A 25,492-nucleotide genomic window follows, 5' to 3' on the forward strand; every position below is an offset into this window, starting at 1 on the left:
GAGAAGGAGAGAGAGAGAGATCTCCCATTACTGGTTCACTCCCTAAATGGCTGCAATATCTAGGGTGGACCAGGATGAAGCCAAGGACCAGGAACCCCTCTGGGTTTCCCACATAGGTGGTGGGGATCCAAGTACTTGGGCCATTTTCCTCTGCCTTTCCAGGATCATGACCAGGAAGCTGGGTTACAAGGGACCTAGAACAGAGAGCAGTCAGGACGCATATCAGGTTTTCTGTTATGGGATGCCTGCATTCCAAGCAGCAGCTTAACCTGCAGAATCACAATGCTGCCCCTATGTATTATTTTTATAATTTGAAGATCTACATTCTGATTTTAAAATGATAATTCCTTGTTACTGGAACAGAAAAAGGATTAAAGTCTTGTTATCCACAGTTTTGTATTCTCCTCCAAACACTAAAATTCAGATTTGCTGCTCATGGAAATTGAAATGTCATTGGTTCTATGCTTAAAATGTGTCTTCTTCAAGGTTCTGAAAGACTTTTCCCCTGACTTTTATTGTGTTCAATGCTTTTTGATGGATCTGTAAGTACATAAAGCCAATAATGGCCTACAGGTTCCAACTAAGAAAAAATATGGTTAATTCAGATTACTAATAGTGGAAAGTAATTTTAATTGATTGGTGGTAATTTTTCAAAATGCAGTTAAAGCTTTTAAAAAGCTATTACTGAGGGGCCGGCACCGTGGCTCATTTGGTTGGTCCTCCGCCTGTGGTGCCGGCATCCCATATAGGGGCCAGGTTCTAGTTCCAGTTGCTCCTCTTCCAGTCCAGCTCTCTACTGTGGCCTGGGAGGGCAGTGGAGGATGGCCCAAGTGCTTGAGCCCTGCACCCACATGGGAGACCAGGAAGAGACACCTGGCTCCTGGCTTCAGAGCTCCGGCTGTAGTGGCCATTTGGGGGGTAAACCAGTGGAGAGGGTACCTTTCTCTCTGTCTCTCTCTCTCACTAACTCTGTCAAAAAAAAATGCTATTACTGAAACTGTTTTGTTGTTCTCTCCTGTAATGTATGTTATGTGTTATACTTGTGTACATATTGTATGTCTGTATTAATTGGTTTACATTTATATAGTCAAGAAATATTTCCAACTACATGTACTTTTATAATTTATGGAAGGTATTGGACCTTTTGGTAAATGTTTTTGTAAGCTATTTGACGGTTAAAATTTTTTGCCAAGTTTTCACTTGATATTAAGTTACTAAGAGTAAGCAACCTGGGAAGCCTGACTTGTTCCCACATTTCTCTATCCTCTTGATGATGGGAAACTGATTCTGTTCTGAAGGACTCACCATCAGGATGTACAGTTTGATCTTTAGGCCTTATAAAAGGAATGACTAACAATTTTCTGTAATAATAGCCTAGGCACATATAGAAGAAATTATGATTTTAAAGCTAGATTTATTTTGCCATGGGTACAGTAAATAGGCAAAGCACTCCCTTTCAAGCCAAACTAAGGGAGAGAAAGTCCTATTAATTACTTCAAAATTTATAAGGCAGTTTGGATAACGTGGTCTTAATGTTTGATCTTACCTAGAAGGACCTAGCTTTCCTATGGGCATCATCTTATCTCACAGGAAAAACACTGTCATAACATGCCTGTGACTACAGATTTCTAGCTTAGGCCACCAAAGAGTGGGGGTGGGATTGAGCATCCCCTTGGCTGACATTCCTAAAGACTGCTGCTGTGGTCTACTTTAACAGAAACCAGGAGGAAGAGGAGTGAGCTAGGCAGCAGGAGCAATGTAAGGATAGGTGGCAGGCCAATTAAGGCTGCTTTATATGGTGATCTGCTATCAAGAGATGCAACAAGGCCAGTCCACCCCCAAGTGGCACATGTTTTCAATATGAGCAGTGAGGGCATTGGGCAAATAGCTGTCATGACAGAAACTGGCTCCTGAAGAGCCCTATCAGCTCTTCCAAGAGCAAGGCCACTGGAATCAGAATTGCCCTAGGAGTTGAAGGATTTCTGGGTCAGAGCTGCAGACTCTGCTGGCCCTCCCTAAACTGAAAAAGTCCTTTACTCTGACTAGCTTCCAAAGTAACCACTGCTGTTGGGAGGATGGCCTAGGGTTAGTAACAAAGTAGGCAGAGCACTAATTTCCTTTTATAGGAGCCACCTATTCAAAACTAACCTATTCAAGCCAGCTCTCTTCCCAGGCCAAGCTAGTTCACAGGGTGTATTCCCTAAGGAGGTTCATACCTCCCTTATGATGTCTCTTCTGATACGCCATGTGAAGACATAGATATGTCTGGGCCTAGCATATACCTGTCCAGGCCTTAATGCCTACCTGGTTATTATCAAGCCCCTCTTGTTTGTTTCAGTTTGCCTCTCAATGGGAAAACTCCCTCCTGGTTTGGGCAGCACCTTTCTTAGATCCTCTAATAATGAATGACTCGGTCCTTAGTTTTGGGCCCTAATCTAAACGGAATGTTAGATTTGTTTCCTCCAGTCATGAAGCAGTGAAATTCTAAATGGCCATGCACATGAAACCTTCAGTGGAGAGAGTTTCTGTGAGCTGATGCTGCAGCACCTTGAGAAGCCACCTTCTGCTGGAACCCTGTCTTGACCAAGGGTCCCTACGTCACCCCTATTCAGCTGTCCTCACCTTAACTTCTGATAGCAGCCAAGGTTTCTATAAGCAGAGAATGGAAATGAGGGGACCCAGGACTAGATGCAGGCCCGACTAACTCCATCCTATAGCTTCTTGCCTGCATGTACACACTAAACAGGAACATTCTGGTATACACCTGTCTTCATACTATGGACAGGACTCTTGCTTTCCTATATCCTTCTTTGTCTTCCTCATTTTGGCCATCTTTTCCACCAGCGCCAGTGTTTCTAATTTCTCCTTTTAGCCTCATAATCATAGTGTTCCTATATATCAGTCATTTTAGGTTCTTATAACCCCTGCTTTCTTTCAAGAGACCAGTTTGGTCTCACTTCCTGATTGTTTCCTACTCCACATCCTGCATTCTTCTTCAGGATTGACAGCCCACAAAAAAACTTGAAAAACCTGCATGGAGAAGCTCATCTCCACCTGCTGCTCACCCCCTTACTCCCATCCCTAGCCCACCGAAGATATAAAAAGACCCAGCCTGCTGGGATCTTTGCCCTCTGTCATGTGTTTGGTCTGTGCACACTGGCAGTTGGTCAACCTCTGCAAATTTATTTGCTTTGAATAAATGTAGTCTGGTTATCTCCTCTCTATTTCTGCCCCTTTTCCTTATAGCTTGTCTCAGCCCATTATTGCAGCCATTTGGGGGAGTGAACTAGTAAATAGGAGACCTCTCCCTCTCTCTCTCTCCATAAATCTGCATTTCAAGTGAAAATAACTATCTAAAAACGAAGGTAGTATATATAGTACCACATTAGTTGTGGTAAGTGTACCATTTTTTTTTTTTAAGATTTATTTAATTATTTGAAAGCCAGAGTTACAAAGAGGCAGAGAAAGGTCTTCCATCTACTGGTTCACTCCCCAGATGACCGCAACAGCCAGTACTGATCCAATCCAAACCAGTAGGCAGAGAGCTGGATTCGAAGTGGAGCAGCTGGGACTCTAACCGGCACCCATATGGGATGCCAGCTTTTCCTGCTATGCCACAAGTGTACCATGTCTAATATGAGATGTTAGTAATAATGGGAATTGGGGCTTGGAGTATCTGTAAACACTTTTATCTTTATAATTTTTTCTGTAAATTTGAAAAATATTCTTTTTTTTTTTTTAAAAGATTTATTTACTTGAAAGAGTTACACAGAGAGAGGAGAGGCAGAGACAAAGAGAGAGAGATCTTCCATCTGCTGGTTCACTCCCTAGTTAGCCACAATGTCTGGAGCTATGCTGATCCAAAGCCAGGAGCTTCCTCCAGATTTCCACATGGGTGCAGGGGCTTAAAAACTCGAGCCACCTTCTACTGCTTTCCCAGGCCATAGCAGAGAGTTGGATCAGAATTGGAACAGCTGGGACTCAAACCTGTGCCTATAAGGGATGCTGGCACTGCAGGCAGTAGCTTTACCTGCTACGCCACTGCACCAGCCCCAAAATATTCTTAAAATAACATTACTTTGAAAAGATAACTCAGAAGTCTATATTATGGGAAAAGCACCACAACCTGGCATTTAAAAGTTGAAAATTGAAAAGATGAATTAATGCAGAAAAATGATTCCCCTGGATCTAGAACAAATTACCAATTGGCTATGCTTCCTTTGAATGGTAAAATGGATGGGAATACAGTTATAGTTGTTGGAAAAGTGTTTGATATTGTATACAAAATCAGTTTTATGGATTTTTTTTAAATTAATTGATGGTTATTTAAATGTCACTGTCCAAAAATTGCAGACTCATTTCATGCTGCATGGTGAAGAGAGTTTAAAAATAAAAATCTGGGGCTGGTGCTGTGGCGTAGCGAGTAAAGCCTCTGCCTGCATTACCGGCATCCCATATGGACACTGGTTCGAGTCCCTGCTGCTCCACTTCCAATCCAGCTCTGCTATGGCCTGGGAAAGCAGTAGTAGATGGCCCAAGTCCTGGGCCCCTGTCCCCGTGTGGGAGACCTGGAAGGAAACTTCTGGCTCCTGGCTTTAGATCAGCACGGTTCTGGCCATTGTGGCCAGTTGGGGAGTAAACCAGCAGATGGAAGAACTTTCTCTCTGCCTCTTCTCTCTCTGTGTAACTCTGCCTTTCAAATAAATAAATAAATCTTAAAAAAAAAAAAAAAAAAAAAAAAAAAGCCTTCAGCTGGATGTTAAATTGCAGTGAGTTAAGCTACCACTTGGGATGTCCTTATCCCATAATAGAATACATGGAATCTTGTCTTGTCGCCACTGCAGTCTAGTTTCTTGCTAATGCTCAAGAATGTGAAGCAACATACAATGGTCCAAATGCTTAGGTTCTGTCCAGCAACATGAGAGACCCTAGCTCCTGGGTCAGCATGGCTCAGTTTCATTTGGGAAGAAAACCAATAGATGGAAGGTCTATCTGTCATTTTGAATAAACAGTTCCCTCTCTTTTCTTCAGTCTTTGAAACAAATGAATGAGTGAATAAATAAAGTTTTTTTTTTAATAAAGAGTCTTAAAAGTGATCAAATGCTTACTGTTTTTGTTAAGTGAACAAAATGCAGTGCACAAAGAGTAGTTGTGAGTTGTCAGTATAATTTCATTTAACCAGATCTGCGCATGGTCATTTCTATGATGACTTTTCCTTCAAGATGACATCATAGGAGCCAGGCTAGGAGACTCTATTCCTAGCCACCTTCCACATTATATCACTTTGCTTTTCATGCAACATTGGACCTGATTGTAGCCATCGTCTGAGTTCTTTGCAGGATTAAGATTGAGGAACAGAGATTTACCATTGACTCAATATGATATATGCTAATCTTTCTTTTTGCCTTTGGCTAAGACCGAATGTAAGAAATTGACCCTTTTTGAATGACTTTGTACTCTCATCAGAGGAGGTTCGCCTTCATATTGCCATTCTGTGTAGTATAGGAAGAATCTCCAGACCCTGTTACCAGCTGGTGTTGGCAACTAGCTTAAGGAGGGAGATCCTTGGTAGTATAGGGTACATCCATTTCATCCTGGGATCCTGGGAATCTTCCCTGCCTTTTTTTTTTTTTTTTTTTTTTTACCATTATTGTCTCGTTCTTCAGGACTTGAACACAGGTACTCCTACACATGATGTGTAACCTGTTACCTACTCTTCAAAATATCCAAATCTCATTTTGATAGGATTTCATTATGTCTACTCTATTAAGATATGTAAAGGAGAAGTGTTTGTAAAATTTTGATAATTTTCCTAGAACTTATAATACATATTTACAACTGATAAATGCACTTTTAATTAGCAGTACACTATTGGGAACTCAAATTATACTTTTATAATTTCTTTTTTTAAAAGATTTATTTATTTATTTGAAAATCAGAGATGGGGGCTGGCTCTGTGGCACAGCAGGTAAGGCTGCTGCCTGCAGTGCCAGCATCCCATATGGGCACCCATTCCAGTCCCAGCTGCTTGACTTCTGGTCTAGTTCTTTGCTATAACCTGGGAACGCAGTAGAAGATGTCCCAAGTCCTTGGGCCCTTGTGCCTGTGTGGGAGACCTAAAAGGAGCTCCTGGCTCCTGGCTTTCGATCGGCACAGCTCCTGCCATTGCAGCCAATTGGAGAGTGAACCACTGGATGGAAGATTTTCTCTCTCTCTCTCTCTCTCTGCCTCTCCTCTCTCTGTGTAACTCTTTCAAATAAATAAATAAATCTTTTTAAAAAAAAGAAAGAGAGAGAGAGAGGACTTCTATCTGCTGGTTCAATCCCCAGTTGACTGCAATGGCCAGAGCTGTGCCAATCCGAAGCCTTGAGCCATCAGCTTCTTCTGTGTCTCCCACATGGGCCCAGAGGCCCAAGGATTTGGGTCATCTTCTATTGCTTTCCCAGGCTATAGTAGAGAGCTGGATAGGAAGTGGAGCATCCAGGACTTGAACCAACACCCATATGGGATGCTGGCACTGCAGGCGATGGCTTTACCTGCTATGCTGCAGCGCTAGCCTCTATAATTTTTTTAAAACATATTTTTATTTGAAAGAGTTAAGATGGGGAGACATACACACACACACACAGAGAGAGAGAGAGAGGGAGAGGGGGAAAGAGAGAGAGAGAGAGAGAGAGAGAGAGAGAGATCTTCCATCTGCTAGTTCACTCCCTAGATAGCTACAAAAGTTGGGGATGAGATAGACTGAAGTCAGGAGTCAAGAGCTTTGTCTGGGTCTCCCATGGGAGTGACAGGGTCCCCAACAATTGGGACTTTTTTTGCTTTTCTCAGGCCATTATCAGGGATGTAGATTGGAAGTAGAGAAGTTGGGGCACAAATCAGCACCCGTATGGGATGCTGCCATTGCATATGATGACTTTATTCACTACACCATGATGATTGCCCTTCTTTTTTTTTAAAAACAAACAAACAAACAAACAAAAAAACCAGACACCAGTCTAAAAGGCAATACTAAGCAGGTTTTCTCTGTTTCCAGTGTGGAATAAATACACAACAATGACACCTAAAAATTTACTAAAAAGCCAAGATGAGCTAAATAACCCTTTGAAACAAGGTGATCAATGAACAGAGGCAGGTTGCAAATGATTTATATTTTGCTGCAAGAGGGAAAAATCCCCAAGGTGTGTGGCTTTGGCTTCTGTCTTCCTTCCTCAGTCACATCCAAATCCAGAAAGACTTCTGCATCCCATGCTCAGAAACATAACCCCGAGTCTCTGGAGACCTCAGCAGAGGCTGCTGTTAATCTGCCTGTATGAAACCTTCATCCAAAACCTCAAGGTAAATCAGAAATCCAAACAGAGAACACAGCATCATTTTCTTAAACAATAGATTTAACTGTCAAATAAGCTCTGACATATGGCAAGCCATATGTGTGTCATGAACAAACCAAAATATTCTCTTCATATTTTTTTTGCAAAAATGTTAAATAGACCATCCACCCAAGTTTAAAAAATAAAAGATTTAACGGAAACAGTGAAAAATGAAAACTCAAAGGGTTTAATGCCAAAAAGCAAGGCAGTCCTCTGAAGTCTTAAGTCATTTGTTTTTGGGCTGTGAAGCCACAGTTAGCACCATGGTGGTCAGGTAAAACATTTGGTCAGGCAGGCCTCGGTTCAGGTGGATGGGCACATTATCAGATTTCTGGAAAAACTTCTGCAACTCTGTAACTTTGTTTTTCCTAGGATAGTCCTATGTGGGAGACTTGGAGGCCAATTGAGATGGGCTAACAAATATGATAGGTGGTACTTCTATGGAACCACAGGCTTTAATCCATGTGGGAAATACATGTCCAAAGCCCATGCTCTTGCCAACTTTTGCGGGAAGCCACTAAACTTGTAGTACTTGATGCCCGAGCCTGGCTCCTGCAGCCACTGCCTGCATGACAGCCCTAACGAAGGATGCCACTCTATATTTTAACTATGAGACATAGATACAAGGTTGATGACCCTGTGTGTAATTTGATAGCAATATTAACAAATAGACCAGTATAAGGATCCTTCCATTTGAGTTGACGTTTAGTTTCCCAACAGTGACATTCTCAGAACATCGGTTTATCTGGCTATACATCATGTAAAGGTTGATCAGAAAGTTCAGGTGGAAAGGCCACATTGACTTGTTGATTTTTGGGCTGTATATTTCATTAACCAATGACACTGCTGGAGGGTATTGTCTCCTAACTGTTTCTTATGCTGTTATACATGGAAGTGTTTTCCTAATTTTGTTTTCAAATAGTTCATTATTAGTATGTACAAATTACTCTCATTTTTAAAAACATTGAAACAGTTTTGATTAATGTGTACTACTCTTATAGGGTATAGTGCAATATTTCAACACATATACACCATAGAAACTGATCATGCTAAGCAACTAGCTTTATGTTTTGAGTTTACAATCTCCTCTCCTCCAGCACTTTACACAATACTTAATATGGTACATTGTAATTTTTTAACTGTATGGTGGAACACCAGCTGTTACTAGTGCCTCCTTGTATTTTGATACCTGTTATCCATTCCCTCTGTATCCCTAGGCTCTACACTTCTCAGCCTCTAACCACAATTCTATGTTCTGATCCATTTTTTTCACTTCCATATTCGACAAGGAACATGGGACATTTGTATTTCTGTATCTGGCTTATTTCAGTTAATTTAATGATCTCTTTTTATACATTTTGCAGGATATAACAATATTTTATTCTTCATGTCTAAATGATGTTCCCTTGTCCACTTTTTCATTGATAGCTAGCTAGATTGGTTTCAATTCATGGCTGCTCTGAACTGTTTTATAGTGACTATGGGAGAATTGCTGTCTCTTTGACATGCAGATTTCCTTTCCTTCTGATATATAGCCAGTAGTAAGATAACTATGTCATGATAGATCAATTTTTATCTTTTTTGATTAATGACCATGCTGTTCTCCATAACACCTGTACTAATTTGCATTTTCACCCATAGTATTTGAGGGTTATCTTTTCCCACATCCCCACTAGCACTTGTTCTTTTTTATATTTTTGGGGTATGATGATATAATATTGTGGGGATTTTTTCTTCCTGTCGGTTTATTACTTTATTAAATATTTGTTTATTTGAAATGCAGAGTTACAGAGAGAGAGGGAAAGACAGAGATCTTTCATCTGCTGGCTCACTCCCCAAAAAGCCACAACAGCTGGGGCTGGGCCAGGCTGAAGTCAGGAGCTTTATCTATGTCTTGCACATGAGAAGTAGGGCCCAAGGACTTGGGCCATCTTCTGCTGCTTTCCTAAGTTCATTAGCAGGGAGCTGAATTGGAAATGGAGTAGCCTGGTCTCAAACTGGCACTCACATGGGATACTGGCTTCATAGGAGGCAGCTTAACCCACTGTGCCACAATTCCAGCCCCTCTCTCTATCAATTTAAATTCCTCAAAAAAAAAAAAAAAAAAAACATGATTAATGTTAGTTTCTACCTCATTTCTTTTTTGTTGTTGTTATCATTCAGTTTAATGCAGCCTTATTTTTATTCCAACTATTCCTCTCAAATTGCTCTTCCCAAGGTCATTAGTAATTATTGTGTTGGTTAAATGCAGTTTATGCTTTAAATTTCTCATCTACTGAGTTTATGTCATTAAGGTAGCACTTCATTAAAGTTATATGCCAAACACACTTCTAGGGAAGAATATAGGTTCCTTTTCTCTTAGTGATTATATGATAACATACTAATAAGAAACTATAAAATACAATTTCATTAAGAATAAATTGTGTTATGAAAGTGATACATTGGATAACTAATGAGAATGCAGGGGATTAGAAGGCAGCACCTGACACATGTCCTAGCTCCCTCCTCAAACACTGCCTCCCTCAGCATGCATCATATCTCATCTCCCTGGCTTTCCTCTAGACATCTGATTAATCCTTTTCAGTTCATTTACAGTCTCTTCTGCCTAAAATTAAATATTGATATTGCTCAGATGTTTACCATTGCATGCTTGTCTTCATTCTTTACCGATATATATAATGCCTAGATAATCTCATTTATTCCTTATGACTTCATATTTTATATTATACTGAAGAAATTTACATTTCTCCTGAGCATAGAATTCCTCTATGTAATTATGACTTTCAGAGGTTCCTCAAAATCAATATGGGCAAAGTTAAAAGTAAAATTTGCTTTCCCTTTGGAAAACTTCATCTCAGAACATGTCACCAACATTCAACCTCCTATAAAAGGCAAATATGTGGGAACTCTTAATTCTTCCCTTTTTTGTCATTCACTTACCCATGGCTAGCTGATTCTATTTCTTAGTTGTTTTATCTTTTTTTAAAAAAATATTTATTTTTTGAAAGAGTTACATAGAGAGAGAAGGAGAGGCAGAGGGAGAGGTCTTCTATCCACTGGTTCACTCCCCAATTGGCCATGATGGCTGGAGCTGTGCCAGGAGCCAGGAGCTTCTTCCGGGTCTCCCACATGGGTGCAGGGACCCAAGGACTTGGGCCACCCTCCACTGCTTTCCCAGGCCATAGCAGAGAGCTGGATAGGAAATAGAGCAGCAGGAACTTGAACTGGTACCCATATGGGATGCCAGCACTGCAGGTGGCAGCCTTACCTGCTATGCCACAGTGCCAGCCCCTCCTTAGTTGTTTTTTCAAATGTCTTTATTCCACCTGCCACCCCCCTGGTCCCAACTTCCTTATATCTGCAGTCTCCTACACAGATGGCAGTAATTATCTAACATGGCTCCCATTCTTGCTGTCAACTCCAATCCATTCCCCAAGAAGAAAGTAAAACACAAATAGATGTCACCTTATTTTACTTTCATACTTTCACCTAAGCCACATGATTTTTTCATCTTATTTCTACCTACTTCTCCGTCTTCATCTTTGTCAGTGGCCCCTGATCCCAACTCTGCTTTAATCATTGTGAATTTTGTGCAGTTTCTGGCCTCTGCCTTGCCTTTAACATATTATTTGGCATGTAATAGTTTGTGAACCTGCAGACTACATAAATGAATGAATCTTTTGAGGGTCATGATTCCTTCTAGGAACTTAATAAGAGATGGAAGGAATGAAAACAAAACAAAAAATATCCTCAGTATATAGAAGGCACACTATTTTTGCAAGTCACAGAGAAGAGACTAAATAGGAGTTTAGAAGAAGAAAAGTAGTGAAGCTGGAAAGTTTGTGACAAGGCTAGTAGGCACTGGTCAAGATTCTAACAAGTCCTTTAGGAAAAGAGTAAGATTTTTTTTACCTCCAGATAGACTATGCTCTCTGAAGATGAACAGGATCCTCTAAACCCACTTATTGCATAAACGAAAACCTGAGCATTTCATTCTGTCACAGGTGTTGGAGCCTGATATTTTGATGGACATGTACCTAATGGCTAGTGACATTGAGCATATTCATATATGTTTTGACCATTTATATTCTTCTGAGAAATATCTATTCAAATTCTTGCCCATTTCTTAACTGCATTTTTATTTATTGTTTTGGAGTTTTTCCAGTTCTGTATATGTTCTAGATATCAGTCTTTTGTCATATTCAGAATTTTCAATGTCTTCTGCTGTTCTGTTCCTTGGATCTTCACTCTGATGATTACTTAGTTGTGAAGAAGTATCTTAGTTGGATATAATCAAATCTACTTTTATTTTTGTTATCTGCACTTTTGGAATCTTACCCAAATGCTGTTGTCTATGCCAGTGTTTTATAGTTTCCCCTATGTTTACTTAGTTTTTGGTCTTAGATTTTCATACACCATTAGCTGACTTTTACATAGCATAAGAAGTGTTGGGGTATATTTTCAACCTTCTACATATGGATAATCAGTTTCCTCTGGGCCATTTGCTAATGAGATTCCTTTTTCTCCAATGCATTTTGGTTTCTTTGTGAAAGATGAATTCCCTGTGGAAATGTAGGTTTATTTTTGGGCTGTCTATTCTTTCCCACTGAACTATGTGTCTGTTTTTATGCCAGTGCTTGTACTGCTTCTGTACTATGTCTTTTTTTTTTAAAGCTTTTATTTAATGATTGTATACTTCATAGGTAAAACTTTAGGAATATAGTGTTTTTTCCCCCATACACACTCTTCCACCCTCCTCCTGTCTAATCTCCTTCTCCCTTTCCCATCACATTCTTCATTATGGTTCATTTTTAGTTTAACTTTATATACAGAGGGCCAACTCTATGCTAAGTAAAGATTGCAACAGTTGGCACTTATACACACAAACAACATATAAAGTACAGTCTGAGAACAAGTTTTGAAGTTAATTCTCATAGTACAACTAATATAGGACAGAGGTCCTACATGGGGAGTAAGTGCACAGTGACTTCTGTTATTCATTTAACAATTAAGACTCTTATTTATGATGTCAGTGATCACCCAAGCTCTTGCCATGAGCTGCCAAGGCTATGGAAGCATTTTGTCACCATAGACTACATCAGTATTTGGACTAGGCCACAAGCAATGTGAAAGTTCCCTCCTCTCTTCAGAGAAAAGTACATGCTTCTTTGATGGCCTCTTCTTTCCACTGGTGTCTCACTCACAGAAATCCTTCATGTAGGATCTTTTTTTGCCACAGTTTCTTGACTTTCCATGCCTGAAATGCTCTCAAAGGCCTTTCAGCCTGACCGGGAAAACTTAAGGGTTGATTCTGAGGTTAGAGTGTTGCTTACAGTGATTGTCATTCTAGGATTTGCTGTGTGAACTGCTTTCCATGTTGGATATTCCCTCCTTTTTAATTGTGTCTATTATTATTACCAGGCATTGGATGTTATTTATATGATCTCTTTAACACTTAATCCTATCTACATGTTCACTTTAAGAATTAAGGTGGCATTTTTACCACCAGTTTTAATGGGATTGGGGTCCTGTGACAAGTTTTTAAACTGTACCTTTAGAAATAAGTCTGTAGAATTGTATGCAGAACTATACAGCTTTATAGTTACAAACTTCCTCCTCCTTCTCTTATCCCCCCTCTTATTTTTTACTGGGATCTATTTTCAATTGATTTTATATACATATGATTAATTCTATGTTAAGTAAAGCGTCCAACATGTAGTATGAAGAAGAGAAAAGAAAAAAGAAAGAAAAGAAAAAATAAAATAAAAATAAAAAACTGTTCTTAGACAGTCAAGCTGAGGGCTATTCAAGTTACTGTTTCTTAGGGACCAGTGCCATGGCACAGTAAGTTAATCCTCCACCTGTGGTGCCAGCATCCCATATGGACACCTATTCTAGTGCTGGCTGCTCCTCTTCTGAACCAGCTCTCTGCTATGGCCTGGGAAAGCACTAGAAATGCCCAAATCCTTAGGCCCCTGCACCCACATGGGAGACTGGGAAGAAGTACCTGGTTCCTGGCTTTGGATCAGCGTGGCTCCAGCCGTCGTGGCCATTGGGGAGTGAACCAATGGAAGGAAGACCTTTCTCTTTGGCTCTCCCTCTCACTGTCTGTAACTCTACCTCTCAAATAAAAAATAAAATCTTTTTTAAAAAAAGTTATTGTTTCTCAAAGTGTCAATTTCACTTCCACAGCTTTTGTTTTAAGCATGCTATTAATTCTCACAGATCAGGGAGAACATATGGTATTTGTCCCTTTGGGACTGGCTTATTTCACTAAGTATGAAATTTTCCTTATTGATCCATTTTGTTGCAAATGAATGGATTTAATTTTGTGTTACTGCTGTGTAGTACTGCATAGTGTACATATCCCATAATTTCTTTATCAAATCTTCAGGTGATGGACATTTAGGTTGATGCCATGTCTTGGCTATTGTGAATTGAGCTGCAATAAACATGGAGGTGCAGATAGCTCTTTTTTTTTACTGATTTCATTTCCCTTGTGTAAATTCCCAGGAGTGGGATGGCTAGGTCATATGGTAGGTCTATATTCAGATTTTTGAGATGTCTCCATACTGTCTTCCATAGTGGCTTTAACAGTTTACATTCCCACCAGTAGTGGGTTAGGGTGCCCTTTTCCCCACATCCTCTCCAGCATTTGTTGTTTGTTGATTTCTCTATGAGGGCCTTTCTAACTGTGGTGAGGTGAAACCTCATTGTGGTTTTGATTTGCATTTCCCTGATTGCTAGTGATCCTGAACATTTTTTTCATGTATCTGTTGGCTGTTCGGATTTTCTCTTTTGGAAAATGTCTAAGTCCTTTGCCCATATCTTAACTGAGTTGTTTGTTTTATCGTTGTGGAATTTCTTGATCTCTTTGTAATTCTGGCTGTTAATCCTTTATCAGTTGCATAGTTTGCAAATAATTTCTCCCATTCTGTCAGTTGCTTATTCATTTTCCTGGCTGTTTCTTTTGCCATACAGAAGCGTCTCAATTTGAAGTAATCTCTTTTGTTAATTTTGGCTTTGACTGCCTATGCCTCTGGAGTCTTTTCCAAAAATTATTTGCCTGTGCCAACGTCTTTCAGGGTTTCCCTAATGTTTTTGATTAATTTGATGGTGTTGGATCATAGATTTAGATCTTTAAACCATATTGAGTGGATTTTTATATAAGGTGTAAGAGAGAGGTGTTGCTTCATACTTCTGCCTATGGACATCCAGTTTTCCCAGCACCATTTGTTGAAGAGACTGTCCTTACTCCAAGGAATGGCTTTAGATCCTTGGTCAAATTCAAGTTGTTTGATGTTTGGATTGATTTCCTGGGAGTTTCTATTGTGGGATTTCTATTTTGTTCCATTGGTATATCAGTCTATTTTTGTACCAATACCAGGCTTGTACCAAGGAGGCTTGTACCAGGGCTTCGGTTCACTAAGCCCAGCCTACTGGGGCTGGGCTGCCTGCTCACTGGTTCATAAAATGAGCTTGGATTTTTGTTGTTTAGGATTACTCATTATTGTACAACTTGAGTAATGGGAAGGAAATCACTCTGAAATGTTGTGATCCTTTTTGTTGGGTGGGGCATGTTGTGAGATGGCCCCCACAATTTATGGTTGTGTGCATGGGAGGTGAACACAGGAGCCCACTGCTTACACTAGAAAATGTAAACAATCAATTTGGCTCTTTCCCATCTGCTGTAGATCCAGTTAGGGGGTGGGAGAGACACAGATAGATTGTGGTGTGCCCAACCTCTCTGACCATTCCCCTACAATTTCTCTTTTTTCCTGTTTAGAGCTTCAAGCACAATTTGCCAAGTTTCCCCACCTGCCTCAGTCTGCAGCTCCATGGCCTCCCAATCTCTCCCCTGGTTTTTGGGGAGTGGCACCTGCTTCCTTGCTCAGTCTTTCTGCCATTCCTTTGCTATACCTCGGCCACTTCCTCCTCTCTGCTTCCCCCAGTGTGGACCTGAGCAGTCTCTAGTGGTGTCCTGGCCACTCTGCATGGACTTCTCACAATTCTGCCTTCTGCTTGTATCCTCTCTACTCATTAACTATCCATTTTTCCCTGCATGACTTGGAACATCCCACTGCTATACCACCATCATGCCCTGTCTCCATTATACTATGTCTTAAAATCAGATACTGTGATTCTTTCAGATTTATTATGTTGTTCAAGATTGCTTTGATTATTTTGCGGTTATCTGATTTCAAATTAATTTTAGGTTGGCTTTTTTCTAGTTCTGTGAATTTTTTTTAAATGATTTATTTATTTGAAAGGAAGAGAGAGAGAATTCTTCCATCTGCTTGTTCACCTCTTAAATGGCAATAATGACTGGGGCTGAGCCAGGTCAAATCCAGAGTCTAGTCTCCATCTAGATATCCCACATTTGTGGCAGGGACCCAGGAACTTGGATCATCTGCTGCTTTTTCAAGCAAATTAACCAGTAGAGCTGTCAGTAGAGCTGTCAGTACTTGAACAACTGTTTTGATATGGGAAACTGGCATTGCAAGTGGCAACTTAACCCATTGTGCCACAGTGCTATCCCCTCTGAAGAATTTCATTAGTGTTTTGATGCAAACTGCATCAAATGTGCACATTACCTGGGACAAGATAAAAATCTCAATTATACAAATTGCTTCAATCTAGGAACATGGGACTTGATTTTCATCATTGTTTTGTGATTTTATTGAAGAGATATTTCATATCCTCAGTAAAACTTACTGAAAGGTATTTTATTTTCTTGTCACAATTATAAATATATTCTTATAATTTTTTCCCTGTGAGTTCACTATTATATACAGAAGTGCCACTGATTTTATTTTTACATTGTATTGTCAATTTTGCTGAACTCATTTATCAGCTCCAGAATTCTCTTGATGATGTTCTTAGGTTTCTCTCTGTATAGAACCATGCTATCTGCAAACAGAAATATAAATTTGAATTCTTACTTTCCTCTTTGAATAGATATTATTTCTTCTCTTTAATTTCCTGTTTTCTTCATTGAGCAAGAGAATTGTTTTTTTTTTTTCAAAGAATCAACTCTTACTTTTATTAATTTTAATATTGTTTAAGGTTCTTCCTTCTTTATTTTTTTCTAAGATTTATTTATTTGAAAGGTAAAGTTACACAGAGAGGTAGAGACACACACACACACACACACACATATATATATATATATATAGAGAGAGAGAGAGAGAGAGAGATCTTCCATCTACTGGTTCACTCCCCAAATGCCACAATGGCAAGAGCTGAGCTAATCTGAAGCCAGGAGACAGGAGCTTCTGGGTTTCCCATGTGGGTGCAAGGGCCCAAGGACTTTGGCCATTCTCTGCTGCTTTCCCAGGTTCATTAGCAGGGAGATGGTTCAGAAGTGAAGCAGTTGGGTCTCGAGCCAGCCCTCATGTGAGATGCTGATACTGCAGGCCAGGGCTTTAACCCACTGTACCATAGCATTGGCCCCTTCCTTATTTATTTCTGCTATGATCTTTATTATTCACTTTTTTCTACTGTCCTTTGGTTTGACTCTTACTGTTTTTTTCTGAGTCCTTGAGAAGAGTAGTAGGTTTCTTAACTGATATTTCTTGTGTTTGTAGATGAAGTAATAGATTTTAGTTTCTATTTTTCCCTTATAATCGTGGGGACCTTCTAGATGACTGTAGGAAATGATGGAAGAAATGAGGATGTGTTAATTTGCTAACAAAATACTACAGGTAATATGATTTAAATCATGGAATTTTACTTTTCAGAGCTGTGGAGATTGAAAATTCAAGATCAAGGTCGGATTTTAAATTCTCAGGAGTGGGATGGACTGCCTGCTCCACTTCTGATGCAGTTGCCTATTACAGGATTTAAATAATAACATGATAGTTAAGAGACTGGCATTTGAATGAGTTTTGTGTTAGCTAATTTGTCATTAGTATGTGGCAATTATAAACATAATTAGTAATTTAATAATAATTATTAATAACTGTGGTCTTGAATTCTGGTATTGTGATGCCTCCAGCTTTGGTTTTATTGTTTAAGATTGGTTTAACTAATTGGGATCTCTTACATTTTCATATAAGTTTTTAGCATAATTTTTTCTAGATGAAAGAAGATTGGGATTACATTGACTCTGTAATTGCTTTTGGTGGGCCAGTGCTGTGGTGTACTGGGTTGAGCCTTTACCTGCATCACTGTCATCTCATGGGCATTGGTTCAGTTCCTGGCTGCTCCTCTTCTGCTAATTGCCTGGGAAGGCAGTGGAAAATGGTTCAAGTGCTTGGGCCCCTGCATCACATGGGGAACCTTGCTCCTGGCTTCATATCAGCCCAGCTCCAGCTATTGTGGCCATTTGGAAAGTAAACCAGCTCTCTGCTATGGCCTGGGTAAGCAGTGGAGGGTGGCCCGAGTCCTTGGGCCCCTGCACCCATGTGGGAAACCCGGAGGAAGCTCCTGGCTCCTGACTTTGGGTCAGCACAGTTCTAGCCATTGCGGCCATCTGGGGAGTGAACCATATGGGATGCCAGTGCTTCAGGCCAGGGTGTTAAGCTGCTGCACCATAGTGCAACTCTGCCTTTCAAATAAGTGAGTAGATCCTTAAAAATAAAATAAAACAATTTAAATATTGCTTTTGGTAGTATGGGCTTTTTGATATTAATTCTTCCAATTTATGAATATGGAATATTTTTCCTTTTTGTGTTTTCTTTTATTTCTTTAATATTTTGTAATTTTCATTGTGGAGTTCTTTTACATTCTTGATTAAATGTGTTCCAAGGTATTAAGAGTTTTTTTAGCTATTGTGAATAGTACTGATATGATAAGTTCTTTATCAGCCATGACATTGTTTTTTCATATAAAGGCTTCTGATTTTTGTGTGTTAATTTTACATCTTGCAACTTTACCAAATTCTCTTATGAGTTCCAATAGTCTCTTAGTGGAGTCTTTTTATTTCATTATATATAGAATCATGTAATTTACAAACAAAGATAAGTCAGTTCTCTCCTTTCTAATTTGTATCCCTTTGATTTCTTTTTCCTGCATTATTGCTCTGGCTAAATCTCTTAAAACTGTATTGAATAGCAGTGGTGAGAATGAGCAACTTCATCTGGTTCCAGATCTTAGTGGAAATGCTTCCAACTCTGAAGATTTATCATATGTTGCCTTGAATATGTTAAGAAATATTCCTTTTATACCCAGTTTGCTTAAGGTTTTTGTAATGAATTGTATTTTATCAAATACTTTCTCTGCATCAATTGAGATCATCATGTGGTTTTTATTCCATTTATTAATGTGATGTATCACATTTATTGATTTTCTTATGTTGAATCACTCCTGCATGCTAGGGATACATCCCTCTTGATCCATGTGAATGATCTTTCTAATGTATTGTTGGATTTGATTAGCTGGTATTTCAATGAGGATTTTTGCATGTATATTCATCAGTTGTATTGTTCTGTAGTTCTCTTTGTTGTATATGTTTTTCTGATTTAGGAATTAAAGTGATGCTGGCCTAATAGAAGGAATTTGGGGATTACCTCCCTTTCAGTTGTTTTTAATAGCTTAAGAATTTGAATTAGTTCTTCTTTAAAAGTCTTGTAGAACTCAAAAGTGAAGCTGTCTGGTCCTGGGCTTTTCTTTGTTGAGAGGATCTTTATTACTGATTCAACCTCTTATTATTATTATTATTATTATTATTTTGCTTAGGTTTTCTTTGTCTCTTCATGACTCAATTTTGGTATATTGTATGTGTTCAGGAATCTTAATTTCTTTTGGGTTTTACTTTTTGTTAGCTATTGCATCAAATTCTCACAGTCTAAATTGAAGTGATAATCTGTTTTGAGTACTGTACTTCCAAACCATTTTCATACTAATATTCCTGGAAACAGTGGATGATGGCTCACATTCTTTAGTTCCTGCCACCTAAGTGGAGGACTTTAGAGCCTGGTCCAGCCACAGCTATTGCAGACATTTAGAGAGTGAACCAGCAGATGGAAGATCTCTCTGCTTCTCTCTCCCTCTCTCTCTCGCTTTCTCTTTCTTTCTGTGTTTGTGTGTGTCTCTCTCTCTGCCTTTTTAAATCACTTTAAAACCTATTTATTTATTTATTTGAAAGTCAGAGTTACAGAGAGAAGGAGAGACAGAGATCTTCCATCAGCTGGTTCATTCCTGAGATGGCTTCAGTGACCAAGAGGTGGCCAAGTTGAAGCCAGTGGCTTCTTCTGAGTCTCCCATGGGGGTGGCAGGAGCCCTAGTACTTGTGCCATCTTCCACTGATTTTCTGAGGCCATTGGCAAGGCGCTGGATAAGAAGTGGAATAGATGGGACTTGAAATGGTGCCCATACAGGATTTCAACTTAACAGGTGGCAGCTTTGCCCACTGAACCACAATACCAGCTTCCCTCTCTGCCTTTCAAATAAGTGAATGTTTAAAAAAAGAATTGAAAAACACCTTAAGGTAGTAAATGTCATCATCACTGAGCAATGAGAAATCTATTGAAGTGATCTTTTTAAAAGATATATTTTTATATTTGAAAGGCAGTGTTAGAGACAGAGAGAGAGAGAGAGAGAGAGAGAGAGAGAAGAAGAAGAAGAATCTTCATTCTGAGCTGCAATGATTGTGGCTAGTCCAGAGAGGGGGAGGGGAGGGGGAGGGGGAGAAAGAGAGAGAGAGAGAGAGAGAGAAAGAGAGAGAGAGAGAAAGAGAAAGAGAAAGAGAAAGAGAAAGAGAAAAGAAGAATCTTCATTCTGAGCTGCAATGATTGTGGCTAGTCCAGACTGATGTCAGGAGCCAGGAGCTTCTTCTAGGTCGCTCACATGGGTGCAAGGGCCCAAGCATTTGAGCCATCCTGTGTTGTTTTTCCAGATATATAAGCAGGGAGCTGCAACAGTTTGGAGCATTAATGTCTATGATACTCCCCTTGCAGTTCAAGGGCATAAAACCCATCTAGCACAAAGACCCATTTATGGGTGGGCCAAGATTTCAACTCTCCAGGTTTGGGCTAGATGGTTTCTGGGCAATTGTGTTAAAATAAACATTAAGCTATAATAACTCTTTTTTTTTTTAAGATTTATTTATTTATCTGAAAGTCAGAGTTACACAGAGAGAGGAGAGGCAGAGAGAGAGAGAGATGTCTTCCATCCGATGGTTCACTCTCCAGATGTCCGCAACATCCGGAGCTGCGCCGATCCGAAACCAGGAGCCAAGAGCTTCTTCTGGGTCTCCCACGCGGGTGCAGGGGCCCAAGCACTTGGGCCATTTTCTACTGCTTTCCCAGGCCGTAGCAAAAAGCTGGATTGGAAGAGGAGAGCCAGGACTAGAACCAGCGCCCGTATGGGATGCCGGCGCTTCAGGCCAGGGTGTTAACCCGCTGTGCCACAGCGCCAGCCCCAAGCTATAACTCTTGGTTTAAGCTTTTGTAGCAGAGTTTCATGTTATTCAATGATAATGTCTATGGCAACTTTGAGCCTCTGGATTGCAACCAGTGAAAGTGTCCAGACCAACAGTAGTGAGATCAACAGTCAGCTGAATGGTGTCCAGGTGAACTTAAATGGCTTTTCTTGTTTGCTAGAGGAGTGATCTCCTTCAGTAACCTGACATCTGGACGCTGACAGTAGACATTGAAGGACATCCCCTTCGCCAAGTGGAGTATGCCAAGTTTGGATCCATCCTATGGTAAGGAGGCCTCAGTAGTCATGCTCTGTTTTTACTGTTCTAGATCAATGGCCAAAGTCTTGGCCTCATAGGCAGCCAACTCTAAGCAGGACTTACTGTGTAAAGTGAGTCTTAAGATTCCTTTTGTTGCTGTTTTAATACTATCTCTGACTAACCTGGATGCCTGCGTGTACACAACAAATTATCTATACAATTATACAAACTAGAATATAGATAACTGATAGTAGTGTACATGTAAAATCAATATAGCAGTCCATAAGATAGAATATTTGAAATTAAAACCAACGAGAAGTAGAAAAATGATAACAATATGAGCTCCATTACAATATATATGATATCCACTATACATATTTTTTTAAGTAAATCACTATGAGGGATATAACAAAAACTTTCACACTAACAGTAACACAGATTGATCTACATAAGGGTACAGAAATATTCCAAATTCATTTCCACATAAAATGTGACTTCTGTTTTGCATGATGCATTCTGTACTTATTTGTGAATATGGCTATTAATTCCTGAGAAAATGTATTAGCATGTTTACTGACCTAATATGGTTATTTATTTTAAGATTTATTTATTTATTTGAAAGAGTTACACAGAGAGAGAAGGAGAGGCAGAGAGAGAGGTCTTCCATCCACTGGTTCACTTCCTAACTGGCCGCAATGGCTGAAGCTGCACCGATCTGAAGCCAGGAGCCAGGAGCTGCTTCTGGGTCTCCCATGCAAGTGCAGGGGCCCAATGGCTTGAGCTGTCTTCTACTGCTTTCCTAGGCAATAGCAGAGAACTGGATCAGAAGTGGAGCAGCCGGGTCTCGATCTGGTGTCCATATGGGATGCTGCACCGCAAGTGGCGGCTTAACCCACTACACCACTGGGCCAGCCCCACCCAATATGGTTAATTCAGGGAGCATGCATGTGGAGAAAGGTGGCATTCAATGTTATCTCTCTTACATTACATATTCTTACAGAATATGCTAATGAATCAAATTATTAGAAAGTAAAATACGATCAGACAACACTGGTTGGTACATTACTGTATATTTTCATTAATGATGAATAGCTCAAAATTGACCTCAAAGTTTAGTCCATGTGGGATCCTGAATTAGTTTCATTCTCTGGTCATTACTTTGTTTATATGGCAGGGACTACATTTTTCGTTCTTCATTAAGTACTAATCAAGTATTAAAGCTCTTCTCTAATACTCGGAAGGTATAACTAAGACCCAGGGAGAGGAAGTGAGTTGTAAAAGACTAATCAAAAACAATTGAGTGTGGCCTTCCTACTTTCTTTCTTCTCTGGAATCCCCACAGAACCTTCATCTCCAATTCCAAAATCAGCAATTCCTACTGTCAGAGGTATGTGGCTACCATTATAGAGAGCAGTAATTCTTGGAAAGGACAAGGTAATCCACTATTTCATAACAACATTGTAGTTGTATGATGCTGGGAACTAAGCAATAATTTGATTAAAGGTCTGAGGTGAAGTTATTTAAGATGGAAGCTCAAGACTGAGGTCCCGGGGCTGGTACTGTGACTTAATAGGTTAAGCATCTTCCTGCAGTGCCAGCATACCCCATATGGGTACCAGTTCATGTCCTGGCTTCTCCTCTTCTGAACCAGCTCTCTGCTGTGACCTGGGAAAGTAGTAGAAGATGGTCCATGTCCTTGGGCCCCTGCACCTGTGTGAAAAACCCAGAGGAAGCTGGCTTCAGATTGGCCCAGGTTCAGCCATTATGGTCATTTGGGCAGTGAACCAGTGGTTGGAAGGCCTCCCTCTTTCTGTCTGGTTCCTGGCTTCAGATTGGCCCAGCTCCAGCCATTGTGGCCATTTGGGCAATGAACCAGTGGTTGGAAGGCCTCTTTCTGTCTCTCTCTATCTATAGCTCTGCCTCTCAAGTAAATAAATAAATTTTTTAAAAATCTGGAAGTATTAAACAACAACAAAAAAAAGGACTGACCTTCAGTTTGCAGAATAAAGTCAATGAAAAGAATTATCAGATTAGAGATGATACAGGAATTTGAACAGCACAATTAATACATTATTATACATAGAAAAAAATGACCAATAGCTGTGGGCCAAGAGTCAATGGCCTATGACATACCACTCAAATTCTCCAGAACATGATCATAATTTCATGTCCATCTGATTTAGACAAGAAAAGGAGTAAAAGCAGGAGCTCATTGACACCCTTATGTTTGGTATACTTGCCTAATTTGTGGGGGATACTGCAAATTAAGTGCAGATCTCAAAAAATAAAATTTTGCTAAATATATATAGATGATGGAGTGATGAATAGATGAATTTCAGGAATTTTGGGGTAAAAAATTACCAGGTAGTGCAATTTTAAATATTCACAAAGATTTTACAAGGCACTCACTCTGTTTTCCAGCCATATTAATCCATTTAATGTATTAGAATAATTTTCATCACTGTGAAATATGATCCATTAATTACCCACAAATTGTTTTAGTAAGATCAAGTATCATTTTAAATAGTTAAAAATGAATTTTTCAGGAATAGTAGTTTCTTCAGTGTCATTGGGGTTTTTTTCCCCTAAGTATCTGTAAGAAGGGCTCTAGAACCACAGTCAAATTATGATAATTAAAGCAATAAATTTAATGACAATTTCCAAAAATTATATCAACATTTGAATTTCTCCATTTATAGTATGTTTCTTTCAAATGTAAATTTGCCAAATCAAGAATTAATGAGGAATTGAAGTATTATGTGGTTATCTCATGTTGCTAGACAAGCTCTTTTTTTTAAAGATTTATTTATTTTTTGAAAGGCAGAGTTACACAGAGAGAGAGCAAGGTCTTCCCATCTGCTAGTTCACTCCCCAATTGGGTGCAACAGCCAGAGCTGTGCCAATCCAAAGCCAGGAGCCAGAGCTGCTTCCAGGTCTCCCACGTGGGTGGAGGGGCCTAAGGACTTGGGCCATCTTCTGCTGCCAGCACTGCAGGCAGAAGCTTCACCTGCTATACCACAGCACCAGCCCCTAGACAAGTTCCAGTGTATCCCCTCTGTGTCCCAGGAGGCTGATTTTCTAGCATATAGATTATCCTTATTGCTTCCTAATGGAGTTGTGCATTGGTTTGTGGTAAGTGTAGCCTCTTCTGCCCACTATGTCAGCAGGGCAGAACCATGGAAATTCTCCTGTCTTCCTTCTCAGCATATGCCATTCCAACCACCCCCACCATCTTTTTCTTTTTTCTTTCTTTTTTTTTTTTTTTAACAGGCAGAGTGGACAGAGAGAGAGACAGAGAGAAAGGTCTTCCCTTGCCGTTGGTTCACCCTCCAATGGCTGCCGCAGCTGGTGCACTGCGGCCAGCGCACCACGCCGATCCAACAGCAGGAGCCAGGTACTTCTCCTGGTCTCCCATGGGGTGCAGGGCCCAAGGACTTGGGCCATCCTCCACTGTACTCCCAGGCCACAGCAGAGAGCTGGCCTGGAAGAGGAGCAGCCTGGACAGAATCCGGCGCCCCGACCGGGACTAGAACCTGGTGTGCCTGTGCCACAAGGTGGAGGATTAGCCTATTGAGCCGTGGCGCCGGCCAACCCCCACCATCTTTACAGAGTTCCTGGCCCTGGGGCTTTCATCATATTACTCAAGAAGTGTGTGGTTGGTTTCTCTGTTTGTGAATGTTGTTGTGGGGATAGAAGGAACCTTGGAGAGCAGTACAGGTATCTGTCTCTTGCTGGCATGAGTGACAGTCATGGATCTGAGGTGTTTGGATCTGTCATTTAGGTGCACCCTGTAGATTTTTGCTGGTCCAGGAGGGACATCAGTGGTAGTTCCTCAGTTCCAGAGCTGGAAAAAGGGTGAATAAGGTTGAGATTTCAAGGTTTTTTTGCCAAATGATGCACAGACGGAAGACCAGTGTGCCTCCAGGCGTAGAAAAAGTAGTTCCAAAAGTCCTATAGACAGTATGCCTCATCCAAGATGGCCATAGCATGGAGATAGGTTTTCAGGCTGTTTCAGCTGAAATGTATATGGAGTAAATATAGGTTGCACCTCTGCTATTGTTTAGCCACCTGTAAGATGAATATGTTAGCAGTACTAATAAAATGTTCCTACATTCTCTGAGAAACCACTTTTGAGGTGTGTGCAGGCTGACTTACACTATGTAGCAGTTAAATTTGTGGGGTTTCTTTTTCTTTTCTATGGTACAGTGTAGGGATAAAGAAATGAGCTCCAGGCCTGCTTGCCTGAGTCTGCATTATGTTTTTTTTTTTTTTTTTAAGAAGGTTTTTATTTAATGAATACATATTTCATATATACAGCATTTAGGAATATAGTGGTTCTTCCTCATTTTCCAGCCCTCCCATCCCTCCTCCCATCCCATCTCCTACTCCCTCTCCCATTTCATTCTGCATTAACATTTGTTTTTCATTGATGTTATATACAGAAGTCCAGTTCTATACTAAGTAGAGATTTCAACAGTGTACACCCACACAGGCACACAAA

General features: G+C 40.1%; 1 protein-coding gene and 1 pseudogene across 13 annotated transcripts in view; one reads left to right on the forward strand and one right to left on the reverse strand.

The window, feature by feature from the left end:
- Positions 1-25,492, forward strand: part of LOC100350870 (uncharacterized) — a 58,705-nt gene that overhangs the window by 10,755 nt on the left and 22,458 nt on the right. For 9 of the 13 annotated variants that reach the window (XM_070052167.1, XM_089308238.1, XM_089308240.1 and 6 more), the window contains exon 3: positions 20,915-21,018. The exons of the other annotated variants lie outside the window; for them this stretch is intronic. The gene's annotated coding sequence lies outside the window, so the exon portion shown is untranslated. The remainder of the gene's footprint in view (positions 1-20,914; positions 21,019-25,492) is intronic. 13 annotated transcript variants of the gene reach the window in all.
- On the reverse strand, positions 7,562-7,973 carry LOC108175943 (cytochrome c oxidase subunit 7A2-like, mitochondrial pseudogene; annotated as a pseudogene).

This window comes from Oryctolagus cuniculus, chromosome 11 (assembly GCF_051225735.1).
Source record: "Oryctolagus cuniculus isolate XC-2025 breed Fujian yellow rabbit chromosome 11, ASM5122573v1, whole genome shotgun sequence".
Lineage (NCBI taxonomy): Eukaryota > Metazoa > Chordata > Mammalia > Lagomorpha > Leporidae > Oryctolagus > Oryctolagus cuniculus.